This window comes from Sphaeramia orbicularis, chromosome 18, assembly GCF_902148855.1.
Source record: "Sphaeramia orbicularis chromosome 18, fSphaOr1.1, whole genome shotgun sequence".
Lineage (NCBI taxonomy): Eukaryota > Metazoa > Chordata > Actinopteri > Kurtiformes > Apogonidae > Sphaeramia > Sphaeramia orbicularis.
In genome coordinates this window covers 18,239,592-18,250,700 of record NC_043974.1, presented here as the reverse complement: position 1 = coordinate 18,250,700, position 11,109 = coordinate 18,239,592, and positions in this window count along the sequence as shown.

Sequence of the window (11,109 nt, the reverse complement as noted above, 5' to 3'; positions counted from 1 at the left end):
GTATGTATGTATGTATGTATGTATGTGTATGTATGTATGTATGTATGTATGTATGTATGTATGTATGTATGTATGTGTATGTATGCGTATGTATGTATGTATGTATGTATGTATGTATGTGTGTATATGAATGTATGTATGTATGTGTATGTATGTATCTATGTATGTGTATGTATGTATGTATATGAATGTATGTGTGTATGTATGTATATGTATATATTTAAATATATATTCATTTCAACCCTGAAAAACAACAAACCTAGAGGTGGCCTAAGACTTTGGAACTTTACTGTATAATACAAGTTTTCTTTAAATCAGTTAATTGAACTTAATTTAGATTTGATCCGACAAAATTAAACTCAAAATTTGTCAGTGAAAAGAAAAGAGAATGAGAAATTTCAACCCTGAGAAACAACAAACCTAGAGGTGACCTCAGACTTTTGCACAGTTTTGTATGTTAATATGCTTGCAAACTGAAAACTGCTGATAGGTAAGACATACTGATCCTACAATGAAAAACGACATTCGTTGTTTGGAGTAGAGAGCAAGGAAAGTAAATGCAGATTTACAACAAATGTGCATATTATACAAATGACAAAGCCTCTAGCTGTGTTGCATTATTTATAGCTTTGTTTTTGCAGAACTACATTCAAGCATGTGATTAACAGTTGTTTTTTTTTTACTGTACACACTGATGACATACTGTTTTAACTTAAAATAAACCCCCTCTACCCATAAGAGAACAGAATATTATACAAAAAAATGTGTCTGCTCAAAGATACAGTTTGACTTCTCACAACCTACCAGAACCAAATAAAAAGAAAGCATTAAAATTGAATAGAAATGAAAGCCTGGGCAAATTTCAAGAATGATTGAAACTATTTGATTTTTTATTTATGGTCTGTCAGTCTTTATTCTACTTGGCCAGTCTGCCTCAGACCCCTTAGCTAATGCACATTTTTAAGATATTGATCTTGTTGTTGGAAAGAAAGCAAATATTTCTAAAATTTCTTGGCGCTGTAGTAAATGTAAAACTGAGAGAATTTTACAGTTAATCCTTTTAAGCCTTTTTTGGCCGAGCTGAACAGACTGTATGGCTGTTTGAGATTCTTGCCTCATTAGTTGTATTTTGAGAGAACTGTTATAAATATGCAGTACTTTCATGGGAAGAGTATTAACAAGTGGTGCCAAGAACAACAAACCCCGCCCCTCGCACGTATTTCACCCATTATAAGTAAAAGAGGATGTTTTCTAAAAATCATTAAAAAATATAAACTTTGACCTACTTTTCCCAAAATGTAATGACATCTATTCTGGGTCACTGGCAATCTATAAACCTAATTTGGTATGAATTGAATCAATAGTTTCAAACAGAAAAAAAATAAACAAACTGAATCAAAAGCAATACCCCTTGCCTCTCTTTTGGGGACGGGGTAATAAGCGTAATAAAAAAAATAAAAAAACAGAAGCTTTTACAATGTGATGCTGTGTCAACATTTTGTGTCCAAAAAGGCCTTAAAGCAGAGCCTAGAACATAAAATAACAGGCAGAAAATGACAGTAGAATAAAAAACCTGATACATAGGAAGTGAAAAAGCAGAGGAAATAAAACAGCAGCCCTCTGAGGTTCCTCGCTGTGAAGGTGGTGGGATCAGGCAGGATAAGGGTCAGGGAATTGACTCCTGATTCCTCCCATATGGCGTCACGTCGGACCACTCAGCTGTTCACCGGCTTGGCAGAAACCCAGTCCTCCATAAACCTCCTCCTCCTTCTTCTTCTTTTTCTTCTTCTTCTTCTTCTTTGCCAGTAATGAAGAAAAAAGACTGGATCCATTTCAGCTGTGAGACGCTCCACCTGTCACATGCCAGGGTGTGTGAAGGAAATCAGAGGCAATGGAAGTTTGGACGATAACACACTGGAGTCGCATGAAGTCATGACTGCAGCCTTTAAATCACCTTTCCACTTATAGTCTTTTTCTTCTGCAGGAATCTGGAAGGTGTGTCAGTATGTCCTGGAGCGAATGTTTACAGACACTTTTTATTGGATTCTACACAAGTATGAGTGAGTTTTACAATGTGTTTAAATGAATATGAGTATTATATATGTTTTAATGGACGGCTTTACTGACTGATGACGTAAATCTGTGTCAGCAGGTAAAAACATTTGGTAGATTAGTTTACAGTTGCATTTGACATTTGTTTTATTAATGCTTTATAGGTGCCACTGTATGTACGTTGGTAAATTCAACACTTTATTGTCCCCAATGGGAAATTCTTTTCCACAGTACTGAACCCACCAGACAAACAATCCACATTTGCTGCTGGTCTTGTTGGAGTGGTGAAAAAGTAGACCTGTAAAAGCAGTATTTCATCATTAAAACTCAGTAAGGAAAGGACATTTTTATTGATTTATTATTTTATTATGTTTTTTAGCTTTCAGTAACTCTTTGAACAGAAATAAAGGGTCCACTGTGTATGATTTAAGGGGCTTTAAGACCATCAGAATGCAGAATTATAATAGTCATTCATTCATTTTCTGATGCCTTAATTGTCAAGTGGGTGATGGGGATGCTGCTCCTATCCCAGCTACCAACTGGTGAAGGTGGAGTACACATGATGTATAGAGACAGACAAACAACCATTGACCCTCACATTCACACCTACAGGTGACTTATTTATTTATTATTTGTACTTGTCTTGTCCAACATCATAACAGCAGAATGGTTAACGGCCTGATCACAATCAAAGGTACCAGAAAGGGTGCACATATAGATAAAAAATAATAATGCTCTATCAAAAAATCAGACAGGCCATTTTATTTGTCTGATATTTCTCTTTTAAAGTCCAAAATATTTTTGTATTATTGTGTCTACTAAAAATTTTGCAGGCTTACCCCTGTCACATTACAAATTATTGGGTGTACGGACGCTACAGCCTAGTAGCCTCCATATTTAATGCCTAGAAAGATATACAAATGTTTCAGCACTCAGGATAATCATGCATTGTTTATTGCATAGATGTCGTGTCCAAAGCATGCATGCTGAAAAATTCCATATATTGACAGAAACAATAAAATTAGACCCACATATTTTGAATATGGTGTAAGGACACTACTTGGTGTACGGACTCTACAAGATCGGAATGGAAATCTGGCTTACCACATGGTGGCATCTCTGTTAGATCTGTAATTAAGTCTTCCTGGTACAGGAGTAAATAAACATTTGTGAACAAATTAGAACAATATATCTATAAGGCATATACGCCATATTATTGATGGAAGTATATTGGTGTACGGACACTACATGAATTTTGGTGAACAACGCGCCATTGAAAACATGCGGTTCGACGTAAACATCCGTTTGACACATTGTTCCCAAATTTTCTGCAGCCAGGGAGCATCCCAAAATCTGTCTAGTTATGCATATTTAGTCATAATAATATAGAATAACAGGTTCCCATTCTGTTATTACAATTAAAGGGCTGTAAAAGAAGGGTTTTCAGAACAAAATGGTTGATTGTCTTAATACTGAAAATAAGAATTGATAATCAAACAAAAATGATCAATAAATGAAAAGCAATGTGATGTGTGTGTTTTGTAATAAAAAATACACAGGAGTTGAGTAGTAATTATTTATTGTGTTACAAAACATTATGTACAATAATTGTGCTCTCTTATAACAATAAAATTGTGCACATGTTTTCACGCTCATTGGGTCGCCATTTTATCAGTTTTTATCCGATATTCTTCACATTTGGAGGATTGTAAGATCTAGTAATAAGATGGCCAAAGAAACATTTTGGGAATGGTTTTGGGGGTATCTTTTTGCAATACTGATTAATAACTGATGGAAATATACTTGTACACCTTGATTGTGATCAGGCCGTTATGATGGTTATGATGGTTATGGTTATGCAGCGGTCAGGCTCCACAACAAAAACTACTCCAAAAATTCTTTGCAATAACCGTGCAATAAACAATACAGTAAACTGTGCAATAAACCTGTGACATGTTCAGCATGTGCTCAGCTGTAAATAGTGTATATACGAGGGCCGTTCAGTAAGTTCATGGCCTCACCCAGAACAGAACAACACAGACTGATAATTTATATTTTATTTTTCAACATAATCTCCATTTACAGCAATGCACTTGGTCCATCGATGTTCAAGCATCACTATCCCATCATGAAAGAATGTAACATCCTGTATTATAACAACCAGTATTTCTGGGTGAAGCCATGAACTTATTGAACAGCCCTCGTAGCTTTCTTGATTTGTGTTTATCTTGATATTGTACTTCTTTTGCTCTTATGTGCTCTTGTACTTTGAGTTAGGGTTAAATGCCACTTTGTTTTGTTCGTTTGACATTTCTAGTTAAATTATCCTATTTCAGTTTTTATACATATTGAATTCTCTTGGCATTCAGTGACAATAAAACACTTTGAATCACTTGAATCTGTTAAAAGGTGCAAGTTGTTGGTCGGTGGGAAGAAGATGTAAACTCCACAGTGGACCTTCTTGTTGCAGGGCTACAGTGCTCACCCCTGCACCACCGTGCTACCCAGAAATGTAATGTAATGTTCGTTATTATATTTTCATTTGTACATAACTGAGCAAAAGTAGTTCCCTTTGAATGTGTGGGTCACTATGTTTCTCAAGATCGTTCTCACCGTAGCATCATCTTTCAACACACAGCATCCAGAGGGAATTCCTCCTTAGATGTTGGAAATGATGTCATTTGACAGGTAATGTTGCTAAGGGGAAAAAAAAAAAACTAAACAGGAGGTGATTGGGGTGGGGACAGTGGCATAAAGGTTTGTGGGTTCATGTTTCATTTCATTCTCCAGACCCTTTTCCCTTCACCCTAACTACGTTCACTGTAAAAAAAAAAAAAAAAAAAAAAAAAAAATCCTGTTGTTTTTACGGGAAAAAAAACTGGCAGCTGTGGTTTCTAGAACAATACTGTAAAAAACACATCCAACTGTAAACATATTTACAGAGTAACATGTAGATTTAACATTTTAAACATGTAGATTTAACATTGGATTTAACTGGTAAATGGACTGCACTTATTTAGCTCATTTTCTCCACCTTCATGGTGTCCAAAGCACTTTCCAAATCCACCAGGTCCAACTGGGAACAGTTCAGGGTTCAGTGTCTTCCATGGACACTTTGACATATGGACAGTCAGAGCCAGGATTCGAACCACCAACCCTTTGGTTATTGGACGAGCCGCTCTACCAACTCTACCAACCCATTAATTTACAAATTTAAAATGTTAAATTGTTAAATGTTTACTTTTGTATAACTTTTTTTTAATATATATATATATATATATATATAAAAGCAAATACACCGTTATTTCAACATTATGGTCTTGCAATTTAAACGGCACCACATTGTATTTCAATTTACAGTTTTATTTTATTTCTATTTTTTATTTTCTAAAAACAATAGAAATACATCATTTCTACAAATAAATCTGGTTTTGTTCACATACTCTTCCCGTAAGAACTACAGCTATATTTGATTTAATCGTTAACACAAAAATCTTTTCAAATAAACAACTTTACATTGTATTGTCACTTACAGTTTGTTATGTTGCAATTTTACAACTTTTTGGTGTTAATTCAACAGTCATTTTTTACAGTGCTGTTTTTAAGCCTAAAGTTAATGAAACCATAAGTGTGGCATCATCATGCATCAGTTGGATTACATCACATGTCAGAAAACGACAAGTTGGATGTGCATCAAAAAAAAAAAACAAACATCCCTTAAATCTTACCGACAGAACCTTTAAGTAAAGAAATCCAGAATGGTGTCCACCACTTATTAACCTAAATATGAATGTGAGCATGTTTATATATTCACAGTTACAGTATATATATGAATGTGAATGAATGCTGGTGTTCACTGGAAGTCTCTGTCTTTACAACAACTCCACCTGCTTTTCATCCATTTTACAGGCGTTAAGTAATAAAATAATCTTTTTATTTTGTCAACAAGTCCTGTAAAAACACCAACGCAGAAATGAATCCATCTTGTAAACTCTGTTGTGTCTTCCTATCTGTAATCTGAAGCAGCTTCACTATTGTCTGAAATCCATTAAAAACATGTCTCTGAGCTTTATTGTTGCACAGGCTGACATGTTTTTTCTTTAGGAAACAGAAGGGACCCTTGATTTTAACAAACCAACTCCATATACTGATATCTGCAATTGGTTTTACTGTCTCTAGAGGCTGCAGGGCTGAGCTGTTAAAAAAAAACAAAAAAAAACCTATGCATATATGTATACATATTTGAAATGTTCAATATTGACTTTTTGCTGATATCCAATATGCTGATATTGTCCAAACACTTAATTTCCAATTCCAGTATCAACGATACCGATATATGCAGGTGTTTTTCCATTTTCACATATCTCCTGTCATGAAATTAACACATTACCTCCTTTTATTGTGACGCCCCACTAGATGCATTCCACAAATGAACATTGTCTGTAAAATAAGAACACTACGTCAAGGTATGGAAAAGTGCCATATTTATTTTTAACACGTGTTTATTAAATGCATGTCTTAAAGATGCATGAAGAAAAAAGAAAAGCGTCATTAATGTGTAAAGGTGTAAATAAAAACCTCATCCAAAAACAGCACTGAAAAAGTAAAACCCAGCTTCAGTAGCAGATTTTTAAATATTAGTGTGAAAAGGGAATTTCAAGAAAGTAATATGTAATATTATGATACCATGTGTTATAGTTATGGATAGTAATCTTAGCTCTGTCTATTCTATCTAATACAGAGAAAGACTTAAAAAAAGAAAACCATGATATTTTTTTTTTTTTTACATATTTATTTATCATTTTTTTGGTGCAGATTTAAGTTACATTGAACATTTAAATATTCTTCCCATCCCCTCACCCTACCGCCACTGGTCCTATATGACATAGTTGATGATAGTAATAGAAAATAGCAAAGTAATTATAGAACAAAAAAGGGAAAAAAAAAAAAAAAAAATTTAAATGAATGCAAAGAATAAAAAATGTAGCTTAATAGTCAACAAATCTGCTTATTCACAAGTACATCCTACACAAGATATGGACATGTGGTGTTATTAATATTATTATAGAGTATATGAGTATATATTTCACGTCAAACAGGAAAAAAAAATGTGTGTATGGGAAAACTACTCAAAAAGTATTTTTGTAGTTTAGAGTGTTCAGAGTTGTTTTTTTTTTTTTTTTAAGTATTTAACCACGGGGCCCTATACTACTTGAAATTTTGATGGCTGACCTCTCTAATTGCATTGAATCTTCTCTAAAAAAAAAAAAAAAAAAAAAAGCATGAGGTCGTTAAGCCATGAGGATGGTTTGGGGGCGATTCCCGATTTCCATCCAAAGAGTATTTGTCTTCTAATAATGTTGAGAATGCAATAATGTTCATTTCATCTTTTTTGCATAATTTAAAATTACAGGAGACTCCAAAAATGGCTGATCCAGCAGATGCTATTAGTGCAGTTTCAAAGGTTTGAGGCAGGTAATGAAATATATCTGTCCAGTAGTTTTTCTTTTTTGACACTTAGTTTTTATTAGTTATTTATCATTTTGTTTTACCAAACATAACAAACAACAACTGGCAACAGACAATAGTTATAATCCAATACAAAGACAATAATGGCTACAGTTATGAAATTGTCCAGTAGTTTTTCAAGTGCGGACAAGACCAGAGCATGTGTGTCATGTCAACCATGATTTGTATATAATCACAACCTATGGCTATGAACAACATTATTTTCATTATTTTAGGAGTGACAGCAATTCTGTACCTTGTCATTTTATAAATGTGAATTCTACCTCCAATAACTGGGCTTTTCTTGCTTGTTATAACCACAGATTGTTTAAATGTTGGCTCTCTTACTCCTTTTTTTCCCATTTAGTTTCATTTTTCAGTGGCTAGACTTTTATTCAAGTATTAAGAAGTTGAGCCAAGTAAAAATACTTACTCCATTGGCAGCATTTTTTCGCTTATTACAAGATCATTTGGCTTTATTTAACAATTTACATTTACATTTACACTTATTTGGCAGACACTTTTTTCCAAAGTGACTTACAGGGGAAAAACCAAAATAAAAGAATAAAATACAAGAATAGATTAAAGACATGAAGCAGCTGTACAATTAAAACAAGAAAAGCAGAACTCCGCTAAGAGAGATATGCCCCCCCCCATTTTGTTCATTATTTTCTTCTTTTTTTTTTTTGTTTTGTTCATTATTTTTCTTCATTTTGTTTATTATTTTCTTCATTTTTTTGTTGTTTTGTTCATTATTTTCTTCATTTTGTTCATTATTTTCTTCATTTTGTTTTTATATTTTCTTCATTTTTCTTCATTTTGTTCAATATTTTCTTCATTTTTCTTCATTTTGTTTTTGTTTTCTTCATTTTTCTTCATTTTGTTGATTTTTTTCCCTTGATTTTGTTTTTATATTTTCTTCTTTTTTCTTCATTTTGTTCCTTATTTTCTTCATTTTTCTTCATTTTATTTTTTTATATTTTCTTCATTTTTCTTCATTTTGTTCATTATTTTCTTCATTTTTCTTCATTTTGTTTTCATAATTTCTTCATTTTTCTTCATTTTGTTTATTGTTTTCTTCATTTTGTTTTATATTCATTTTTGTTCATTTTGTTCAATATTTTCTTCATTTTTGGTCATTTTGTTTTAATATTTTCTTCATTTTTCTTCATTTTCTTCATTATTTTCTTAATTTTTCTTTATAATGTTTTTATATTCATTTTTCCTAATTTTGTTCAATATTTATATTTTCTTAATTTTTGTGCATTTTGGTCATTGATTTCTTCATTTGTGTTCATTTCATTTTTATATTTTCTTAATTTTTGTGCATTTTGTTTATTATTTCCTTCATTTGTGTTCATTTCATTTTTATATTTTCTTCATTTTTGTGCATTTTGTTCATTATTTTCTTCATTTGTGTTCATTTCATTTTTGTATTTTTGTCATTTTTGTGCATTTTGTTCATTATTTTCTTCATTTGTGTTCATTTCATTTTTGTATTTTTGTCATTTTTGTGCATTTTGTTCATTTTTTTCCTTCATTTGTGTTCATGATGTGAGTCCACTCCTCCTTCTGATTAGACCAACCCCCCTCAATCACCACCAAAATTTAATCAGTTCTCACTTGTGCCAGTATCAACATTTCTTGAAAATGTCATAAAAATCTGTCCATAACCAAACAGTGTTGTACAGAAGAATAAAACAGCAAAATGATAGACTAAAATGCAAGAATACATTAAAAAGACATAAAAACAGTGAAATAAAAATACCAAGTAAAACAACAGATGTATCTGTAACAATGTACATCTTTTGTTTTCACAGTGTCCTGTTCACTAAAGTCCATTTAACTAGTGGTTTGAATGTGCAGTGATAGATACGACCTTTAAACCTCTGTCTCTGTTTACAGTGTGTTGACTCGGTCTAAACAGCATTACCATTATTAGCTGTAATCCCACTTTCCTCCAGAATCCACTACGTGTCAAACCCCAGCTGAGTGTTATGTAAGTGCAGGGTGAATGAGAAGACTCGTCTGCACGCTGACCTCCTCTGCACGTCTCTCCAGATGTGTAGGTTGGATTCTCTCTTTATACGAACTCCACATGCTGTCTGCAGCTCAAGCCAACACCAAGGGAGGAAAAATGTACAGCTGTATGTAACAATATAAATCTCAGCCCCAAAACTCTTATTCCACAGTGTATTTAATGACAGTGAGTAACATGAGACCACCTATGAGCCGGGGATGGCATGAGCAGGGGAAAATGGTGAAGCCAAAGTGCCATTCATCTTATTAAGAGTGTTGGTGTTCTGGTGACGTTGTGTTGGCCATGAAATGCAGATAGATGCATCGCAAATGTGTGGATGGGAAAAAGAACGGGGATGTTTATTGTTCTAAACCAGGGATCTGCAAGCTTGTCAATCTAAAGAGACATTTTTGACTCCAAAAAGAAGAACAATTCTGACCGGAGCCATTAAAAATATATTTAACCTTATCTACATTTTACCAAGAGGGGGCTGTTCTTCTGTAGCCTATTTGTGATTTGTTTCTTATTTAACTATTTAACTTTTTATTTCCACTACAATAATGCAATGTTTGGTGCATTTAACCCTTTCATGCATAGTGGTCACTACAGTGGACAGCTATTCTGCAGCTGTTCTATTCATGGCTTTTGTTGTTTTAGTTCCATATCAGCCAACATAGTGGAGCTTATGCATCATTTCATAAACTGCAATTCATACCATTACTGTAACTTTGCTGCTCTTGATAAACCTGATCTGCAGTAACATGTTTAGTCAATGTGTCAATTGCTATTTGTTATTGGACTGTAATTAACAGTTTTCTGGGGAAAAAAAAAGTTTTTGTTTTTTTTCATATCCTCCTGAAACCTAGCAATGCATTTTGTCCTCTGTAGGGGACAAAAGTTTGACAGTTTTACTTTAAAAATGCTATGCATTGCAAATGACATTCCATTAAAAAATCAGTAAATAAATAAAAATAATTACCTCCGCCAAGGAGGTTATGTTTTTGCCAGGGTTTGTTTGTTTGTTTGTCTGTTTGTTTGTTTGTTTGTTTGTTTGTTTGTTTGTCTGTCCGTTAGTGTGCAACATAACTCAAAAAGTTATGGACAGATTTGGATGAAATTTTCAGGGTTTGTTGGAAATGGGATGAGGAAGAAATGATTAAATTTTGGTGGTGATCGGGGGTGGGGGGCCCGCGGGGGGGGGGGGGGGGCACTGATCAGCCTTGGCGGAGGTCTGCGCTCTCCGAGTGCTTCTAGTTTTAAAATGTATCTGAAAAAACTGTTGCATTATGCAGTTTCCAATCAAGACAATTTTCTTAATGTAAAAAAGCTAAAACTGTCAGTTTCCTGGGTCTCAGGAGGATATTATCTCCATGAAATGAGTAATAACTAATATTAGAGTATGATAGAATGTGAGAAAACAGTAGCAATTTAGCAATTAGCAGCAATAAAAAGGTTTTTGTTTCATAGTTTCATCACTTTCTGATGATGAGTTTTTAAATAAATGTTTCTTTGCTTCAAAACTTAAGTGT